We start from the raw sequence: 17,758 nt of genomic DNA on the forward strand, positions 1-17,758 counted from the left end.
AACCTGGGAAAAACCCTGCGCCCATTGTTTTGATTTCACCGAGAACTTCAGCAAAAGAATGTGCTAACGACCAGCTCGTATGACATCCTTATTGACGTATCTATGTCCATCCTTACGTCAATCTCGGCACCTTACAGGTATAAATATTACCGATATTGCCTTAAGCAAACACACGCGGTGGTGACGAGATCGGAGCAGCCAGACTTGCCAAAGCCCAGAGCAGAGCAGACCCCGCTGGCGCAGCCCCGCCTTCCTGACGCGCTGAGAACGAGACGCTGCTTTCTCCTGCCGAGAAATCCAGCTCGGGCGCTTCCGGGTAGCCCTCGCAGGCAGCCTGGAATATCGAGACCAGAGACGAGAGATACCATCCCTCATTCATCCTAGATTCCAGGTACAGAACTGAATAACCCCTTGCAGAGACTTCTTGAGTCAGTCACTTGGCAAAACAAACTTAATTCAAAACTGCTACTTCCTATTCCCGCCCACGTATTAGGCTTAGGTCAGGTACACTGGGGTAGGCGTAGTTAGAAGCACCAGTTGAGTACGATTAGTCAAATGATTTATATGTATGTATCTATTTTATCAATTTTAAACCACCTTATGGCTTAGAAACCATATAAATGTTTTTACAGTATTATTTTATACTTATGCTTTTATTGTATGCACTTTACTTAACCATAAGTATTGCGATAATATCGATCCATTTCTCTTGTATGAGAAAAGAGACTGATCAATAAATACCATCTTTTATTGAACACGCCCGTCTCTTCCTTTTCTCTACAATCTGGTGAGACTAAGAATGCACGTACTGACTGAGTAAAATAAGTTGTCTTTTGTTTTCACACGACTCTAGAGATACACTCTTGATTAGGGGAGAGCAAAGTTGTCATGTTCTATGGTTGTCAGAAACTAAATCCCTTCTTGTCTATCCAGGGAGGTTCAACTCCTCCTTGCCTATTCGAGAAAGTTTCTAGTGAACTCTGAGCTAGCTGGCAAACCCAAAACTTTAAGTCTAATATCGACAATAGAAGACCTAGTTAACGTCTGGTCTAGGCCTATACTATTGAAGGTATTATTCCAATGCGCAGAGCCTATTGGGATAATAGGAACTACACTACAGTGGCAGACAGTCATAGGTGCTGGTGTTGACAATTAAGTGCTGGTGCCATGCACTGAAACCACCGGCTCAAACTAAGCATTGATTACAGCTTGTCAGATCTGGCGCAGAAGGGTTTCTACCTGTTTAATGGCTCTCAGGTCAGGAGCCGTCATGCCACAACACGCTGGATCCTGTTGACATGGCTTAATGCCAAAGTCACGTCATGCTGAGGGGTTAGGGACTCTAGATGCCACTATGGTCACAGCACCCCAGAGCCATACACTCAATGTTACCCGGATGTGCAAGTTGCTGCAACTACCATAGGCGGGGCACTGGTGTCTTACCCTCCCCAGAGCCACTGAAATTATGCAATTCTGTGGCATTTTTTGCATAATTATTGATTTGCCGCATTTGACACACAATCCATCATCTGCTGCATAATTTGCACATTTTACCCAATACATTTGGTTTCTAGCTCAAATGGATTAAAGATTCTAAAAATGTTGCTTTTTAGTCAGAGGCTTCTTGTAGAAAGAAACTAGTCACCTTTCAATTACCTCCTGCTGTATTTGAGTGTTAAACTGTTACTGAGGTGGTACCTTTACATAGATAGTGTTAACATGCCAAAAAGACAAAATAATGCCATAATAAAGTCACAAAATATGCTGCTTTATGCCATTTCCTGCTGCATAATTTAGTCAACCCTGCCTCTTAATTTGATCCTCCTTGTCCCATAGTTTCAGTGGTTCTGCTGTTACCTCATTTCTAGAGGTTCTGTGATTTGGGCTACTGCTTGGCAGGAGTAATTTAATTGGATACAGAGAGGAAACACAACTGCATGGTGTAGACACGGTACATGGGAAAGTCGAGACAGAACAGTGAAGAGGGCATAACCGAACACTGAAGAGTATCATTCCTGATGGTAATGCTGGATAATCCAGGGCCAAAATAAAAGTCAGGGAATACATAATCTTACCATCTTCAGGGTATCAAACTGAGTGTAGAGGAGCACAACTTTGCAGAGTGTGACCACTTCTATATGAGCAATGTCTGCCCATATGACAAAAGGCAGGTCTTGAACTTTTCTCCTTACACGGTTGGGAAGTACTTCATTGGGGAATGAGGGTGCCGGTCATATATGAATTATCTTATTGCATCTGAACAGCCAAGAGAAAAGCTTCCCATCTAAGAACAGGGAAATGTTAATATAGGCGACGGGCTGCCCAGCACCCTCATACGACCTTACCTGACCTGCAGCCAAAATCACCAGGCACCCTCTACTGAAACAATAGATCCTAGGTGGGGGAGAATGTGATGGGAATATCCCAGCATACTTTGCAAGCCCCTGGTGTGATATCCCTTCCTACTACTGTGAGACACCCACACTCTTTCAGAATCTTCTTGCCCACACTAAGTACCGCTTTCTGTCGCTAGGCTTTCTATTGCTTACCACTGCATAAATATGTACCTAACAGGATCTTTTGATATTTAGTTGGAGCAAGAGCCATGGTGCACTGGATATAGTGCAGCTGGCTTTCAGTGGATAATGGTGCCCTGACCCGGTGAAGTTAATTTCTAATAGCGTCCTGTGCTTATGCATGCGCTCATCATGCCAGATCTATTGCAAGTTGGTTTCCACATCAGTCATGTCACTCCAGATTCAAAGTAATTGGCTTTATGTTAGATCACAACACACGGAGTAAAGCATAGCTTGCTTCGACCATCTAGAGCTGTTAACTTTCCACCTATTTCATAGGGCGGTGGATGTGGTGACCTTTTCTTCCAGCAGTGTGTCCATCAAGTAGTATCCGGTGCATGTGGGTCATGACCTTGGTCGTGTCTTTCTGGAGGTGGTAGATATTTACAACAAGGGGTGGTGAGGGACAGAGTCTCTGAATTAAGCAGAATACTCTCACCCAGTCAAGAGATCAGGGCTAGATCCAACACCGTTTTTTAGCTCATTGCACCATCCCAGTTTCAGAACCTGGCTGTATGCAAATTAGTCTGTCCCTGGCCCAGTGCATCATGGGAACAGGGCAGACCAGACTACAAAAGCCAATTCTTACACCGGGAAGGAAACAAGCTTCCGGGGACCGGTTTCTGGCATTACAGCCGTCTTCGGCCCGGCTTGCTTGAATCCTGATGGTGCAATGAGCAAGGGACTCATGTCTGAGTATGCCCTTCCACGCTTAGGGTGGACAAAAATATTTACAACAAGGGGTGGTGAGGGACAGAGTCTCTGAATTAAGCAGAATACTCTCACCCAGTCAAGAGATCAGGGCTAGATCCAACACCGTTTTTTAGCTCATTGCACCATCCCAGTTTCAGAACCTGGCTGTATGCAAATTACTCTGTCCCTGGCCCAGTGCATCATGGGAACAGGGCAGACCAGACTACAAAAGCCAATTCTTACACTGGGAAGGAAACAAGCTTCCGGGGACCGGTTTCTGGCATTACAGCCGTCTTCGGCCCGGCTTGCTTGAATCCTGATGGTGCAATGAGCAAGGGACTCATGTCTGAGTATGCCCTTCCACGCTTAGGGTGGACAAAAATATTTACAACAAGGGGTGGTGAGGGACAGAGTCTCTGAATTAAGCAGAATACTCTCACCCAGTCAAGAGATCAGGGCTAGATCCAACACCGTTTTTTAGCTCATTGCACCATCCCAGTTTCAGAACCTGGCTGTATGCAAATTATAAAAAAAAAAAAAAAGCCACTAATAGAATCAAACGATGCAAACGTAGTGACCTGCTGAAAACCAAAAGTAAAAATCGTACTAAATATCAGGGTCGAGTAGCTTTCATCACTCAATATCATTGCCACAGTAGCGAGATATTCAATATATTACGTAAACATTGGCATTTACTTAAACTGGACCATGATATGGATCAGTTTATTAGAAATCACAGTTTCTGGAAAGCCATGCACTCCTTGACCCATCCCAGACAGGATTCAGACCCAAACACGGTACTGAAACCGCCTTGCTGACAGTCACCGAAGAGTCCCGAAGGATACTAGACCAGGGAGGATCAGTGGCAGTGATCCTCCTTGATCTAAGCGCAGCCTTCGACACGGTCAGCCATGCCACCTTGCTGAACCGTCTGCGCAACATCGGTGTCGGAGGCGATGCTCTAAGATGGCTTGATTCATTCTTGCACAATAGATCCTTCCAGATCTTTGACGGGGACACAATATCAGCCAGAAAACCCCTGAACTGTGGAGTACCGCAGGGCTCTTCACTAAGTCCCGCGCTCTTCAATGTCTATATGCAACCACTGGCTGGACTCGTCGAACCCTCGGGTATAAAAATCGTATCATATGCTGACGATACCCAGCTAGTGGTTTCAATGACTCAGGAAGGCGCCGGTCACACCTCAGGAAGTCTGACGAACTGTCTAGAGGACATTAAAAAGTGGATGACATGCTCCTCTTTGAAACTTAATGGAGACAAAACCGAGCTCATGCTCTTAGGTCCCGCATCACCCACGTCACTTCCCTCCATGTGGCCTGGGTGTCTGGGCACCCCTCCCACTCCCAAAGAAAGTGTAAAAAGCTTAGGAGTATGGCTGGACAAAAACCTCTCCTTCTCCACCCAGGCTACAAAACTATCCGCCATCTGTTTTAGCTTACTCAGAACTCTAAGGAAAGTCCTCCCCCTCCTCCCAATGGAAGCCAAACAAGTGGCAGTTCAGGGCCTGATTCAGTCCCGGCTGGATTCAAACAACGCCCTGTATGTGGGTGCCCCTGAGACGTCCATGCGAAAGCTACAGGTGGTCCAGAACTGCGCAGCCCGCGCCCTGCTACAGATTCCAAGGACACAGTCTGCTAAACCCGCACTGAGCAGCCTACACTGGCTCCCAGTGAGACAGAGAGTGGCTTTCAAGGCACTATGTATTGCCCACCGAGCTTTCTGGAAGTCAGGTCCAGCGATCATTAACAAACTGGTCACTCAATACCACCCTAATAGACCCCTTCGGTCCACGGAGGCCTTTCTGGCCGTAGTCCCAAGAGTACGGAGAGCCAGGACCGGAGGAAGGATGTTTTCCTTAAAGGCCGCTAAAATGTGGAACTCACTCCCACTACAAATCCGGTCCAACCCTAACCTACTCTCATTCCGCAAACAATTGAAAACCTTTCTGTTTGCCAGGCCCACTTAAATCTCAGTCTCCGCCACCCTCAGCTCGGCTATCCATGCTCTAGCGCTTGGACGCCCATTTGGGCAGCAATCGCGCTTTACAAATCACAATACAATACAATACAATAAACCAACTATGACATACAGGAGGGGAAAAACTTTACGAAATCTGTTGGGATCAACAGATTGTAATACCAAGACCTTGAACCCAAAAAATTGGCTCCCTTCTAAACCGAGGGGGTTCTACAGCTGCACTATGTGCAATGTATGCCAATTTGCATGCAACAAAACAGTGGCGTTCTGTTATAACACGAATAGAACTCACCAAATTCATGAGTTCATTAACTGTAACTCAAAATTTGTTGTGTACTGTATCATATGCCAGTGTAAACAGATCTATGTAGGGAGTACCATTCGTCCTCTCAAGGAACGAATACAGGAACATATTAGGGCCATTCGCAACAACACTTCAAACTACCCAGTGGCAGTACACTATAACTCAGAACATAGATCATCTGAATTGATTAACATAAAATTTCATGGAATTGCCATCCTCAAACCAGATCCCCGTGGGGGTGACAGGGTAGCTGCACTTAGGAAATTGGAAACTCAATGGCTCATTAGATTGAGAGCGGTAGATCAGGGATTAAATGTAGATAGGGAAATGCATGTCTTTATATAGATCTCTGTCTCAAATACCTGTCTAATCTATGATGTTATGACAACTGCTTTTGACCATTATGTTATCTACTGTTAACTCAATATGATTTGTTTCACAAAGTACAAATGCGTCATACAAATGAATTTCTCCAAACAAATAAGGGGCATACACATAGGTGAATGTGCCGCTTTAATATACAACGCATTTACTAATGTTGTCACAAATGATTGAGACACTCTGTTTTAAGATCTGGTGTTGTTAAAAATAATGGATATATCCACATTTTCTGTTTGGTAAAGACTTATTCAATATTATTGGTGTATATATTCAGATAGAACCGACATACAAATGATTACATATACCGATAAAATGTAAAATGCAACATGATGAACATGTTTTTGCTACTCTATGTGACTGACTTATTTTCATGTTCATAACATACAGGAGGATCGAACATGGGTATAATATCTTTCCATTTACTTGATTCTTTTCGGGCATTTGGTTAACTTTACACTTATTTCATTTTTAATTTATTCTTCTTGATTCCTCTTGCCTTAGTTGTTTCTTTTATGAAGAATATTCTTGCGCTCGGACGTCCAACTATATAATTGCGTCATTATTCAGGTCTACTTACACTGGACATAGCGATGCACCCACATGTTTTTATCGGTGGTTAGATTGTGCGCACCTAATACGTTAAGGTGCATTGCCATTCTATGTCTTAAACCCAGTTCTATGTTTTTATTCACATTATGGGGGAACGCTGATATAACCATATCTAAATTATACATTCCAAGATGGCAGACACATTTCTCCAAACGCTTTGCGTGTTGCCTTCCCGATGTGTTAGTTTGTTTAGTCCTACCTCCGTTTCCAGTACTCCTTGTGAGAACGCCGGTCGCCATATGGCGTCCCACTTAGGCTCGCTATATATTTGGGTGTTCGGTGCAACTCATCCGTTGATAGGACGCCATTACCAAGTGGTGCCTGATCTTTCAAACACGGTAAGCGGAGCCTTGGATTTATATGATTAGGCTTAGGGGTGTTATCAGACTCTGTGCTCTTAGATACTGTTTTTCTGAATACAGTATTGTAGTGTTCAAGACACAGAGATGGATGAAGTATTGAATAAGTATTTATTAATCACAAGGGCCCGCGGTAGCGGGAAACAACTGGTGTCAACAACGGCAGCTGTCATCTGTCAACTAGCACAGATGACGTCACATAAATACCTTCCTAACATTCCACTGTGACGTGTATGACGCTGCTAATAGAAATAGATAACGTACTAACATAACAATACCCTTTATAGTATGATATACAACATCTCCCTTCCTCCATGAAAACAAAACTAGAATTTATTCCATAACATAGTCTTTGAGTCTGGTGGGCAATCTTACTACTCTGCCCGATCTAGACGTTTGCTCCCCAACAGGGTGGTTGCCAACATCATTCATACCGACTGCTGTATTTCCATTCCTCTCAATTTCATTGTCAATCATTGAATCCTCCTGAACAACAGTAGAACCTTCCAAGCTAGAGGAGAGTCTGGTGAAGTTCCTATTAGAATCCCACATCTGTCCTGGAATTGCACTAGAATGTAACACTTCTGAGCAACCAGACACATCATCCCATTCTAAGACACTCTCATCTAGATATCCGTTTCCCTCTTCAGCTTCTCTCATAATGATTTGTTCTTGGCCTGGTTTCAGTTTTACTATGTCATCCTTACTGCGCCATCCTTCTCCTTCAACAAACACCGCACCTCCTGACGCTTTACCAACCTTCATTGGTTTGCTGAGTCTCGATTCTCCTTTGCTTACCAACCCAGGTTTTTTCGTTAGAACCCAATCCCCAGGTGTGATGACCTTATCCTTAGCTCTGTTTACCTTGTCAGCGTACGTTTTATTCTGTGCTTGCTTGCATATTATGTTTTCCCTCACATTAAGTTCTTTGTCGCATATTTGTTTTGACTCAACTGCAGTTTTCTCCCACACACCTATTTTCGGTGTCATGGCATTGTTGCATGCTCTTCCTCTCATCAAGAAAAACGGGGTAAAACCCGTTGCATCCTTAGGCGTATTGTTGTATGCATTGATCTTGGTTTTAATAAAGTCTTTCACATTCACTCCATTCGCCACAGCCATTTGAATTCCTTCTTTGAAGAACCTGTTTATCCTTTCCACCTGACCATTGCTCTTGGGACTGTATAGAGGAGTCTTTTCTTGTTTTATTCCGCGCATATTCAGAAATTCAACCATAGCACGAGATACCAGCTGTGACCCATTATCAGATACAATGACCTTAGGCTGTCCTTCTCTTTCAAAAATCTTATCTAGGAACTTAATTACTACCTCTGTAGTGACTATTTCCACGAATTTGTAACACACCCACTTGGTGTAGTAGTCCATTAGAACTATTAAATGTTTGCACTCATTTGGCAAAATGTAGAAAGGACCTGCAAAATCTATTGCTACCTTAGCCCAGGGGCCATCTGGGATTTGTACCATCTGCAATTCATTTCTCTCCATTCTCCAGTGTTTGTCAGATTTCAAACATTGCTCACACTTGTCAATAAGATTCCTGACTTCGCTGTCCACCCCCGGCCACCAATAGTGCATTCTCAGGACATTCCTAGTGGCCGTGGTGCCAGGGTGCCCTCTGTGAGCCATTAGAATAATTTTTTGCCTGAGTCCAAATGGAGGTATGAAGACTTCGCCTCTCTTCAAGAACCCATTTTCAAGGGTCAACTCATCACTCACTTGTTGATAATTTCTAAGTTCTTTAGGCATGTTCCTCACATGTGGCCATTTGGATTGCACATATTCCTTCACTTTTCTCAACACATTGTCTTCTTTCTCATTATCTTCCCATTCATCTTTACCTATTGATCCATCACACAACATCGTTGCGTCTATGTGCGCAACTATGCATTCGTTGTCGTCCAGTTCCTCATCTATAACTTCTCTCACAGGCAGTCTGGACAAACAATCTGCTCTACTGTTCATTCCTCCCTTTATGTGCTCAATTTCGAAGTTGAATTCTTGAAGTTTGGACATTAGTCTGATCAGCCTGGAACTTGCATTGCCATTGCCTCGACCCCTGCCGTCCATCATGTGCACAAGCGGTTTATGATCGGTTATCAGTTTGAAACTCTTGCCCCATAGATAGTCTTTGAGCTTGTGTACCGCCCATACACAAGCCAACGTCTCCCTTTCAATAGTGCTATAATGTCTCTCTGTTTCATTTAGCTGTCTTGAAATAAAAGCTATTGTATTTTCTTCATGACCTTTCCTTTGGCAAAACACAGCACCTATCCCTTCGTTGCTTGCATCCACAGTTACCACATTCTCCAGTTGTGGATCGTACGGTTTCAGCGCTGGTGCTCTGGCTATTTCATCCTTGATCAATCTGAAAGCCTCAACCTGATCGTCATTCCATTCGTATTTCTCATTTTTCTTAAGAAGTTTCCTAAGTGGACTCACCATTTCTGCGTACTTTTTGACAAACTTTGCATAATATTCACTCAGGCCAAGGAATGACTTGAGTGTATCCTTTTTCCTTGGTTCAGGAGCTTCCCTTATTGCACGAACCAAATCGTCCTTGGGCAAAATCCCATCGGCATTAAGGACGTGTCCCAGATATTCCACTTCCTCAGTCATGAATTTACATTTGTCTCTGGCAACTGTCATGCCTTTATCTCTCAAGATCCTCAGAACAGTACCTATCAATTTCACGTGCTCACTTTCAGTTTTAGAATGTAGTAAAATGTCATCTTGAAAGGCCTCTACCCCTTTCACCTTTCCAAACAAGACATCCATGAGTTTTTGAAAAACTCCTGAAGATGACGCCAGGCCAAAAGGAAGTCTTATGAATCTAAATGCTCCAAACGGCGTGATGAAAGTTGTTAATGATCTAGACTTCTCTGATAGACACACCTGATGATAAGCGGCCCTCAAGTCTATGAGAGAAAAGTACTTTGACCCAGCTGTCGACTGAAGGATATCCTGTATTTTGGGTAGGGGGTGGCAGTTTATAATAATGTTCTTATTGAGCGACCTCAGGTCCACACATAACCTGATGTCCCCTGTTTTTTTCTTCTTGGACACCACAATAGCAGAAACCCAATCAGATTCCTCTGCTTCTTCAATCACACCTTCCTCTTTTAATTTTTCTAGCGCCTCCCTTAACTCATTCCTTACAGATAAGGGCACTGTTCTTACCTTGTGCTTACATGGAATTGCATTCTCTTTCAATTTTATGTCGTGACTGAACCCCTTTACACAACCAATTACATCTTTGAACACACCCTCATACATTTGAAAAACAGTATTTAAATCTATGTCTTCACTCCCCTCACTAATACTATTCATCCATTCTTCCCTCAATATTACTGGGTCTTTTGCACCCGGGACCAAAACCACCCCCAGCTGGGCTAAGTCTCTCCATCCCACCAGTATCCTCCCCTTTTCTGCAACATAGACCTTTGTCTCAATCGCTCTCCCCTTAAAGGTTACCGTGTCGATGAAGTACCCCAACATATTTATGTCTTTTTCTCCAAACGCCTTCGGGTTCATGTCAGACTCTGTCAATTCCACCCCCTTCCACCTATCTTCAAAAAGGGTATCAGATATAGTAGTGATCGGGGCACCTGAATCAGCTGTAAATTTAAGTTCTACATCCCCAATCTTAACATCACTAATAGGACCCTTTATTTTACCATCTTCCATTTCAATGTACAAAACAATATTCGCACACATTTCCTCATCAAAATTTCCTACAGTGTTAATACTTGTGTTACCACTACCTCTCTTGGTCTTACACAGGGTAGAATAATGGCCATACCTCTTGCATTTAATGCATTTCTTCCCTGCAGCAGGGCAATTTTTAAAGTCTGCCAAGTGGTCACTTGAACCGCATCTAAAACAGCATAGCTGCTTACCTCCCACTCTTCTCTCATTCATGTTCCTTTCAATAGTCTTACCATCACCCTTCTTCTTTTCCTGCAAATACAATACATTAGAATTACATCCTGTAGAAGATATTTCTTTAGTGGAAGACAAAGACCTCTCTATACCTCTAGCAATATCTATGACTTCCATTAAGGTAGGTCTTTTGCATGCCAACAGTCTTTCTTGCACCTTTTTAGTGTAACAATAAAATACGATCTGATCTCTGATGTATGTATCAGTCATTTCCTCATACTCGCATTCTACAGCTACTACTCTTAAACATGCAACATAGTCTTCTACAGATTCCCCTTCTTGTTGTCTTCTTTGAGCAAACTTATGCCTGGCAACCATGATGTTATTCTCCTCATCAAATTGCCTCTCCAATCTTTTTAATGCTTCCTGATATTCATTCAGGGGAATGAACACTCCAGGTGGACTTTCATATTCAGGCAGGCTATCAAAGATGTCTTGACCTGCTTTGCCCAATAGTCCGAATAGTAAAGAACATTTTCTTTCAGCATCGAAATTTTTTCCATCAATAGAGATAATATAATTCTCAAAAGCCCTCACCCACTTCTTCCACTTCATGGTAGGTTTTCCGGGCACATCCAAGAAACGTTCGTTATTAAGACCCAAAATGGCCGCACGTTGTTTACGTCGTGATGTGCTCCAATCTGCGCGCTCCCGGCATGCTTCACGCGTCTCAGCTGAGGTAACAGACTGACGCCTCAGCTGAGCGCTGCCGTAGTAACGCGCGAAAGCTTCCTCGTCAATATCACACCACACTGCCGCCTGCTTGTTTCCTCACAAAAGAGTCAGATTACGCAGCGTGGCCGTCAGACAAGGTTCTCGCTTTCAATTAGCGCTGCACATCAATACTGAATTTTAAAAGAAAAGATCCTTTGAAGCTTCACTCAACGCACTGCCACTTGTCAATTAACGCAAGCTTTCCTTAATCAGCGCCTATTTGCAACGCTTAGTACTCACTCCGAGTTGCACCAGTTTAAATGCTTTGCCTCCCGCAATTACTTGACATGGATGACACGATCATCAATCATCGGTGAATCCATCGATTACCTCCGCCGACCCTTGTGGTGACAAGACCCTCGTCGCGAATTGTAGTGTTCAAGACACAGAGATGGATGAAGTATTGAATAAGTATTTATTAATCACAAGGGCCCGCGGTAGCGGGAAACAACTGGTGTCAACAACGGCAGCTGTCATCTGTCAACTAGCACAGATGACGTCACATAAATACCTTCCTAACATTCCACTGTGACGTGTATGACGCTGCTAATAGAAATAGATAACGTACTAACATAACAATACCCTTTATAGTATGATATACAACAAGTATTTATACGGTTTTGCTTTTTTACTTCTCTGTTTACTTTCACAGAGTATGGCAACCTACAAGTGACCGTATAGGTAAGGTGGTGGTGCTCATTGCTAGTACACACTACTTTTATTTAGAATATCCTGTTCACCCTTAAATGGTATATTTTCTGTTTTACCCTAGCACGCCGGTGATTCAAATATAGCGCTGGGACATATTATTACCCCGGTGTTTGGTGCAACTTCTTTCAGCTCGGTTTGTTGCTCTTCGCAGCACGTGTGCGGTATGCAGATTTAGCTTGTTGCTTCCCGATAAGACCGCATAAATTGTTAATTGCTGACTGTGCTATAACTGAGAGACTTTAATATATTGTTCATGTAGACTGGCTCCCCGTCAGGAGCATGATATCTGTCATCTTACTACGCTTGTTCAGTGATGGTTTTTAGCAAGCTTTGTTTTTGCGCGTTTCATTCAAAATGCATGATAGTAGCTTGTTGGAGACCTTCTTCTATTCGAATTTTGCTCTTCTTTTATTATGGTTTTTTCCACACAGGCAATCCTCCATTGACTCGCATATCATTCTATTGACCTTCTGCGCTATACAATTTGTCTTAGTACTGATGAGTGTGTCTGCCTCATCTGACTCCTCTTTATTTAGATATTGACAACAGGATTGCATTCATAACTTTGCCCTGCATAGTCTTTTGTATGTTTCGTCACATAATGTATTACTCTTGGATATACTCTTCAAATTACGGTGATATTGTAGATGTTAACCTCATATGGATAATTACATGTTATATGCTCTAGGTCAGGTTCGTAGATTACAATCAGGTTCCTGACTAGAACTGACGCTTATGATTTAGGTCACATGAAACCATAGACTGGTGTATTTATTGTAAAAGTCATTTATTATTATTTTATACTCTGTGTTTCGTGCCACAGATACCTACGGTGAACATCTCCATACTGTTATCGATTTGCTGCACAACCTACATTCCTCCTAAGTCAAACGTTTCGGTTGGGGAGTTATTTTCACTGCTGGTGAGAATTTCAAATAATACAGTTTTTCTTGGTTTTTGGTCTTCCTGTTTGAGGTCAACAGAACCTTTGAGGCTTTTTGGATTAAGCTACTTACAGGAATGTGAGGATTTATTGCATTGGCACCACTGTAGAGATTACCCGCTCTTCTTTACATATCAACTTATTTTTTATCATGATTGGCCAATGATCAAGTACCTTATTCTCAGATCACCTAGTTATATAATCTGTTTTTTTTTCCCCTTAGGAGCTTTCAATCTACTACATTTTTACAGATGAACTGACATCATATGTGTTTGATCACTCTTTTTATTGAGGTTAGCCCTTCTTTAGATATATTATGTTACTTGGTTGGCATGGCTCTCCTATACACTCACATCTTGATTTCTGCTTTGGATGTTTGACAAGGTTGCTGTTTTTTCTTTATATATACATTCATGACCTTCTCTTTTCCTTTTCCTCAAAATTTTTTTCTGATTCACGCCTAGATGTGGGTGTCTCCTCCTTTTCATTTACGGTATATTACTTTGCACGTTCTGTTCCAATTTAAATCTCTTTTCCTTTATTCCTCGTGTGTTTTGCACATCTAAATTTCGGCACATCACTGCATTTTAAATATGTAATGAATTTTACTTATGTCTATTTAGGCCCCCTTTTTTCTATTTTTGTCGTCGCTATATGCTGTACTAATTTTTTAAATCGTGTAAATTTATGTATGCTTTTTTACTGTGTTTTTACAGCCTTGAAAAAGTCTATGTACTTATCCATAGTACAGACGAAACACGTGCCGGCTGTTGTTCCATTAATCGGAAGTTATTTATGAATAAATATAGAAAATGATGACACGAAATATGAACTTTATTGATCCTTTTGTCCTATAACAGAAAAGAAGCTACTGATATTACTCGAAGCTTTATGTCACTTTAACTGTATATTATATCAGTTGTACATACAGTCGCATATTAGGATTGTGCTTTCCTGACCTTTTTCTTGTTCATGTATATACTCGGTAATCTTTTGATTTAACGGGTTTTGTTCCTCTTGGTAGTGGGGGACATTGGTCAATGTAGCACTCCGTCTCTAAACATTTGTAGAGAATGTATTTATTGTCCAGTATTGAATTCCGGGGACCGGTTTCTGGCATTACAGCCGTCTTCGGCCCGGCTTGCTTGAATCCTGATGGTGCAATGAGCAAGGTAGAGGCTTGTACCTGCATACATTCTATCAAGATGTATTTGGGATGACACCCCAGTCACCACATTCAGGATACAACAAATTGCTTCCCAGGTCATGTCAGACTGGATATTAGACAACAAAGTTTATACCAGTATCAGACACCGAGAGAACATCCTCTGATGTACATGGGATGCCACTCTCATTTGCACAGGTGAATGCAGCCTCTCGTGTCTGGTCACTTTGGATCAGTGGTTGCCATTCAATGCAGTGAATGACACCATTTTGATTGAATGCCTGCAATGGTGGTCAACAATCAATCGATTTATTTGATTCTTTCTAAACCGAGCCCAAATGGTGAACACGGACACTTTCTGCAGCTTTGAGGCAACGTTTCTATATGAGTATCACAAGTTTCTCTAAAACGTAACTTAGGTCTCGGGCTCTGGCTCCATTTGTATTTAAACTGTGCCTAATTTGACAACAAATTCCTCCGTAGTTGGGCTGGAGAAGAAAATCTCATTTTCCAAACTCAGCTGAAATCTCTCCACCACGGTTTAGTTCCACAATCCTAATATCCAGTCATATAGTGTGAAAGATATACAGACCCAGATAATATTGAACTGCTTATGAGGACCATCAGTGAATCACTTTAATAAAAATACAAAGTTGCTAGAGGAATCTTATAACCTTGAACAATGCTTTAAATAAACAGATCTTTGTGATGTTGATGAATGCAAAAATGAAAAAATATGTTTATGACTATAACAAACCTAAAATGAAGAAAAATGTGTTTCATATTTGTTTGTAACTCTAAAAAGACATAAATAAAATAATGAGAAAATCCCCAACCTTGCCATAAACCCTCCTCCCAAGCCTAGACCCAGTGCACAATCTTAACACTAACTTCACATTCGAACCTAAAACTAACTATAACCTGAACCCCAGTCATTAAAACTGCCTCTAGCCTAGCCTAGCTCATCAAAAAATTGCACCAACCTAAACTATTAAACTAAACCTATATTTAAACGGACCCCTAATCTTGACAGAGACCCAGTCCTAACCTTAAGCCTGACACTAAACCCTAAACAGGTGTAAATTTAGTCCTAATGCAAACTGAAACCATTATCCTGAATGAAAGATAAACCTAACCACCACCTTTATCTTAACCGGACCTCTTATTTGCCCACATACTTATCACACACCCCTTACACCATGCCCCACTAAACCCCCTTACATACAAACACTGGCATTTTTCGTACCTCAGAAAATCTTAACATACCTGTTGGACACACTACATCATACACACCCATACGAACAATGCCCTCAGACGTTCACAACACACCAGTTGCAATCCTCATCCAACCTCTTGTATCCAGGCAGCCATTTTTCCCTGGCTCTCAGGGCTCCTATGAACCCGGTGCTCATGCCTGCAGCAGCTGAGCCAGCACTAGTCAGGGGCACTGACAGGGACAGGCTGGTTGAGAGACTGGCCAGGGCAGGTCAGGGGGAGTTCTTGGCTGGATGGGGCTGGTGTTGGTGAGACAGTGCATGCTGGCAGAGGGGGTGCTTGCTGTGAGGGCTTGGCAGCATGTTGGGCCTTGGTGTGTTTTGCCTGCATGCTCTGGCACGTTGCAGTGCTCCGCTGACCTTAGCAATGCAGACATCTTAAAATATACCTCCTTTCTGTTGTTGGCAGAGACGAGCATCCTGGGACAGGCCCGGCCTCACTTCGTGCTCCTGGCCCGACTCGCCACACCGAAGATCCAAAAGAATGGAGCTGTACCCAAAAACCCTCCCCGGAGACTTGCAAGGGGGATGAAGCCCCTACAAGCCTTGCAATGCCTCACTCCACCAAGCGGCAGACCCCGCTGTGCCTGGCACCGTCACTGGACCGTCATCGCAGACATGTGCCAGCTGAGAGCCTGCCCCTTTCACTGGTACTTCCGGGTTCCTGGAGATAACCCAGGATGGACAGTCTACACCAGTACACCAAACAATTGGGACTCTTGCAACTTCTGGCCCGACAGTCAATCACTCAGACACAGGGAACGGAGGGCTCCATACCCAGACCCATGACAGAGGTCCGACTCACACAAGACACCGCTCAACCAGGCCGCAGGGTACAGCTGCCCACCAGGGAGCAGCCGGTCTGGGATCCTGCTGGGGATCAAATGCCCACCGAGGAGACGCTCCTGGCTCTAAGGGGCGGCAGAAAAGCAACTGCGGGTATGGACGCAGCTCAGACCACAGATGGGCCGAGGAGCCGCCCAGGAGCCAGGCCGCTTTAGTCCGGCATCAGACAACAGAAGGGACGGCCAGTGAAGAGCACAGGGGCCTCGGCACGTTAACTCGGCTAAATGAAGGTAATGAGTGCAGCGAGAGTGTGGAAGCAACAGTGGGCCTCAAACCGAGTGCAGCCCCGTGGAAGCAGAAAACGGCGAGAAGGAAACTCACCCCGTGAGCCCCGGTGCCCCACCTCGACCTGCAGACATCCCTGGGGAGCCAAAGATGGAAAACGCAAGGAACGTCTGCCACGTAGGACCAGGTACCCCATCTCTCTTAGCAGGCCTCTCCCCTGAAACAGCAGAAATTTAAGAGGCGGTGACGATAAAAAACAAGCTCTTTCCAGGCAGCCGCAGTTTATTTTTACATCGCGCTTTCATTTTAAAGTGAAAGTGCGATGCAAAAAAAAAAAACACGCGCACCCTGTCTCCTTTTGAGCGGTCTAGCCAGTCCGGATGGGCCGGACCAAAAGGCGAAAGGGTGGTAATAAAGAAGCCTTATTTTCAATGGAAGGCCACCATTTACCATAAACGACAACGCCTTCCAATGAAAAGGAGGGGCAGGGCTTCAAGCACTTCTCTCAAAGTCCTCCTTCACAATAAATCTTGCCGAGCGAGCTGCACGTGTGCGCAGCAACGCTAGACGAGACCTAAAAAGGTTCAACCAGTTTTGACACTAAAAACTCCTCCAGAACCCCTAGACGTTGAAGGTGGGATTGGATATGAAGTTAAAAGCATCTTAGATTCCAAAAGAGTTAAAAATAAACTCTATTACCTAATTGACTGGAAAGGCTATGGACCTGATGAAGGATCATGGGAGAAAAGTACTGCCGTCCATGCTCCACGTTTGGTCAGAGCCTATCATAAAAAGTTTCCCACTAAACCATGACTGGAGGAAACCCTGTTGAGAGGGGGGTACTGTCAGGGTTCCCAGGAGGTTTCCTCTGTCAGAACCCATTATTGCCTGCATCTTACCCCCAAAACATTCTAGGCAGTTTTAAGCTCCCCAGTGGTCCCAGCTGGAAGACGATTTGGCGGCGTTGGAATTCGACGATGGCTGCCAACTCGCCCCCTCG

General features: G+C 43.5%; 1 protein-coding gene and 1 long non-coding RNA gene across 5 annotated transcripts in view; both read left to right on the top strand.

The window, feature by feature from the left end:
• Nucleotides 1–17,758, top strand: part of TNFRSF14 (TNF receptor superfamily member 14) — a 470,620-nt gene that overhangs the window by 58,864 nt on the left and 393,998 nt on the right. The gene's annotated exons all lie outside the window — the stretch shown is intronic.
• On the top strand, nucleotides 6,772–12,805 carry LOC144754546 (uncharacterized). Of its 2 annotated transcripts, XR_013594743.1 has the most exons (4): nucleotides 6,772–6,899; nucleotides 12,247–12,275; nucleotides 12,367–12,466; nucleotides 12,737–12,805. It is a non-coding gene; the product is annotated as an uncharacterized LOC144754546 (long non-coding RNA). The 2 variants fall into 2 exon arrangements; XR_013594742.1 differs by lacking the exon at nucleotides 12,367–12,466.

This window comes from Lissotriton helveticus, chromosome 5_1 (genome assembly GCF_964261635.1).
Source record: "Lissotriton helveticus chromosome 5_1, aLisHel1.1, whole genome shotgun sequence".
NCBI classification, from domain to species: Eukaryota; Metazoa; Chordata; class Amphibia; order Caudata; family Salamandridae; genus Lissotriton; species Lissotriton helveticus.